Consider the following 4553-nt stretch of genomic DNA (forward strand, 5'->3'; position numbering starts at 1 on the left):
ATCAAGAAGGACTTTAAAGAACTACAGGAGAACATGGCTAAAGAGTTACAAGTCCTTAAAGAAAAACAGGAAAACACAACCAAACTGGTAGAAGTTCTATACCCCATTTTTGATTGAGTTGTTTGGATTTTTGGTATTTAGCCTCTTGAGTTCTTTATACATTTTGGATATTAGCCCTCCATGGGTTGTAAGGTTAGTGACGATTATTTCCTGATGTGTAGGTTGCAGATTTGTCTTATTGACTATGTCCTTTGCCTTACAGAAGCTTTCCAGTTGCATCAGGACCCATTTACCAAGTGAGGATGCTTTAATCCCAATTAGAAGGGGGGAATTATTAAGGGAGGTAGTAGGAGGGAGGGACCTTTGTGGCAGATGGGAGGGAGAGAAAAAGGGGAGCAGGATCAATCTTGGGTACAGACAGGGAAAAAACCTAGAAGGTCATAAGAATAGATGGAAATATGTAACTGTGGGGGTGGTGGTAAGGGAATCTGTAGAAAGTTCCAGAGACCTGGGATGTGAAAGGCTCCCGGGACTCAATGGAGATGACCTTAGCTGAAATTATTTCACAAATCTTTTATCATTATTATTATTGGTTATTTATTGGTTATTTACTTCCCAGTTTGTCCTCCACAAAGTCCTACCTCATCCACTCTCCTCTGCCTCTATGAGGGTGCTTCTCCAGCCACTCATCCACTCCTGCCTCACCTCATTGCTTTCTCAACCCCCTATGCTGGGGCATCAAGCCCCATCTACAAGTGATCACTGGAAATATAATGGAAAGTTGCATAATCCTTTTCAAATCCATCAGGTTAAATTATCTACAAATATTTGTAAATGTATACAGATTATACATTTTGTGGATGTATAATATACCCATTTGCTTATGATAATGTTTTTATTCAGAAAGGTAGAAGTGACTACCCAGAGAATGCATATTTTTGAAGTACCATTTATGATAACTAAAGTTTCCTTCATATTTGCTCAATTTTTTTTACATGGTTCTCTGAGCAAAAACAATGTTCCTTTCTGTGATGCAAACATTGAATGTTGCAAACCAATTGAAGCCATCACTTTATATTTTCATGCCTATCATAAAATGCCAATTGCCAGAAATCCCAGAGATACACTTCCATGCACCTACTGTTTGGCAAAGGACAAAGGATATGATTGTGTTTTAAGAAAAAATGGAAAAGAAATGCTAATGAAGAGCCTATGAAAATAGTGTTATAACTGACATAAATCTCTTATGTACCTCCTGGTCCCCCTTGATCTTCCTTCTTCCCTTCCCTTCCCCTCCCTTCCCTTCCCTTCCCCTCCTCTCCTCTCCTCTCCCCTCCCCTCCCCTTCCCTCCCTTCTTTCCTTTCATTCCCTCCTCCCCTCTTTTCTTTTCTTTTCTTTCTTTTCTTTTTTTCTTTCTTTGTTTCTTTTTTCTTTATTTCTTTTCTCTGTGTTTGTTTGTTTGTCTGTATGTTTGTTTGTTTCGGAATCAAGTAGCATGAAACTCAGTATCTCAAATCAAAAAGAGCCTGTCTTCGGTGAAAAAAAATCGCAATATTAAACTTTCAAAATGTTAACTAAGATGAGATAATTTGGGCAATCTTTCTGCTGTAAAATTATGCTTCCATGGACTGTTGTTTTGTAATTTAATTATGCAGCTTCTGCCCCACTTTCAAAAGGATGTTCAAGTGATGGGTAGTGAAAGAGTCTTTCAAATCAATCTGAAGATATCAACATGAAATCTCAAAACTGGGACATAGAATTCTGATGTGTTTTATCATAACCCTCTTTGAAGAATCTTCTTTGTGCCGAATAAAGTTGCTATTAGAAGCATTCAAATACTGCTGACTTTATTCAGTTTTATGGACATAAATATACTTTTTTAGTAAGAGGTATGTCTATGCATGTGTGCCTCACTTGTTCAGTAAACTTTTAAAGACAATTTAGCCAAACAGAAAAGCACATAAAAAGAGGGATGCTAGCTGTGAATAAAATAGTTCACAATTTATTTCAACTCAAATATATTAACTGTTTCACTTTTTTATACAAGATAAAGTTTAATGTCATTGTCAGCTATATCAGGATAAAATAACCATTGTTCCCTCTGTTTTAGTCATCAGAAATAGTGATTTGTAAGCAATCAAGTGACTGTTGAACCCAATTTATTGGTGACAAGCATGAAAGCCATCAGTCATATACAAGAATGAAATACTAACTTTTCAAAAATCCCCAAATCCATCCTGTTTAAGTTTGTGAAAACAATTATTTTATTGGATTGGTTTGTGTGTGTATGTATTGATTTTCAAATATGTGGGCTCGGGCTTGTGCATATTTTTAGCAATTACAGTTATCATTAGTCAGGAACATTCACCTTAGTTTTGAGGTAAGATCTCTCACTGACCTGAAAATCTGGTCTAGCTGGCCAGTAAGTCCAAGGCCTTACAACTATCTACTTAGTCAGAGATGAGATTATCAACGTGCACAACCACACCCTGCTTTTTTCCCTGAAACATTGCTACTGTGAATACAATTTCGGCCTTGTGGGAAAGAGCAAACACTTTAACACTTGAGCTTTTCCCCTAAACTCTATATTGTTGTTTTAAATAAATTTTGCAATGTGCCAAATTATTTATGGTGTCATCATAAATGGTAAAATTACAAAATTCAAATCTAGCTCCAACAAATGTTTCTAAGTGGCTCAGAGCCATATGGTCTGTCTTGGTGTTTTAGCTACTACATGTTTCTTATTTCATCATAATCATTATGTGATGTGAACAATTACATGTATTTTATATTTGTTTAGGTACAAGTATTTCATATTAATTTTAATAGTACAAGTGTAGCTTATAGCTATGACAAAGTTTCCAGGTAAACACTGATCAAGGTCTCTTCAGTCTAACCTATGTACAACCTTTATATATTACCTCTACAAGTAACCATTTAAATATCAGGGTAAGTATAGAAGAGTAAATAAATAGAGAAACTGAAGACAGAAAAGACTATCTATGAAAAATTGTATTTTTTCTAATAGCAAGTTGTCAGATCCTATGGAATTCTATATGTAATCCTGATGGAAAGACAGACATTTGTTGACGTGTAGGACACATTATCTTTTCTTTTTCTTTTTTTTTATTCTTTTTTTATTGGAAATTTTCTTTATTTACATTTCACATGTTTTCACCTTCCCAGGTCTCCCCTTCAGAAGCCCCCTATCGCCTCCCCACCCCTGCCTCTATGAGGGTGCCCCCCCCCTGCCCAACCATCCAGTCCTCTCTTCTGGTCATAGCATTCCCACATATTGGGGCATCAAAAACCCTCAGGCGCAAGGGGCCACTCCTGCCATTGATGCCCAATAGGCCATCTTCTGCCACATATGTGGCATGGGTCTCTTCATGTGTACTCTTTGGTTGGTGGTACATTCCCAGGAGCTACTGGAGTCCTGGCTATTTGACATTGTTGCTCCATAGGGTGCTACAACCCCCCTTAGCCCATTGAGTACCACCTCCAACTGCTCCATCAGGACCCAGTGCTCCAGTCCAGTAGTTGGCTGCAATCATCTGCCTCTGCATTTATCAGCCCCTAGCAGAGCCTTTCAGGAGACTGCCATATCAGGCTTTAGTCAGCAAGCACCTCCTGGCATCCACAATAGAGTCCAGATTTGGTGGCTGTAAATGGGATGGATCCCCAGGTTGGGCAGTCACTGAATGGCCTTTCCTTCAGTCTGCTCCACTTTGATTCCATATTTCCTCCTGTGAGTATTTTGTTCACCCTTCTAAGAATCACTGAAGCATATACCTTTTGGTCTTCCTTCTTCTTGGGCTTCATATGGTCTGTGAATTTAATCTTGGATATTCTGAACTTTTGGGTTAATATCCACTTATCAGTGAGCACATAGCTTGTGTGTTCTTTTGTGATTGAGTTACCTCACTCAGGATGATACTATCAAATTCCATCCATTTGCCTGTGAATTTCATGAAGTCATTGTTTTTAATAGCTCAATAGTGTTCCTATCCCTCAATAGGGAAATGGATACAGAAAATGTGGTACATTTACACAATAGAATATTATCCATTCTATGTTAAGTAAGGAAACTGGAATTTTCCCTAGAGTTTTAGAAAGACCTGGAAATGTCTGTTTATTCCTTAAACAGGAACACACAATGCAGAAAAGATGTAAACTGGGCAATGTTACACTGTCACTATACTTTTTACTTAAAATTTATTTATACAATGGAGCTGCTACAAACAATGACATGTTGAAATTTACTAACAAATGAGAAGAACTGGAAAAGATCATCCTAAAATAAGAAGTCAAATCCAATAATCAATTGTGGCCAAAAATACATTTAAATAAATGTAACTCTTTGATTTTGTTGCTCAAGAATTTACTTTTGTCTTTATTTGCAATTTGAGAGTTAACAAGTAAAACAGCTTTCATTTAACGCAAAAGAAAAGAAAAGAAAAGAAGAGAAAAGGAAAGGAAAGGAAAGGAAAGGAAAGGAAAGGAAAGGAAAGGAAAGGAAAGGAAAGGAAAGGAAAGGAAAGGAAAGGAAAGG

The sequence above is a fragment of the Mus caroli genome, chromosome 14 (assembly GCF_900094665.2).
Source record: "Mus caroli chromosome 14, CAROLI_EIJ_v1.1, whole genome shotgun sequence".
In the NCBI taxonomy this organism is placed as follows: domain Eukaryota; kingdom Metazoa; phylum Chordata; class Mammalia; order Rodentia; family Muridae; genus Mus; species Mus caroli.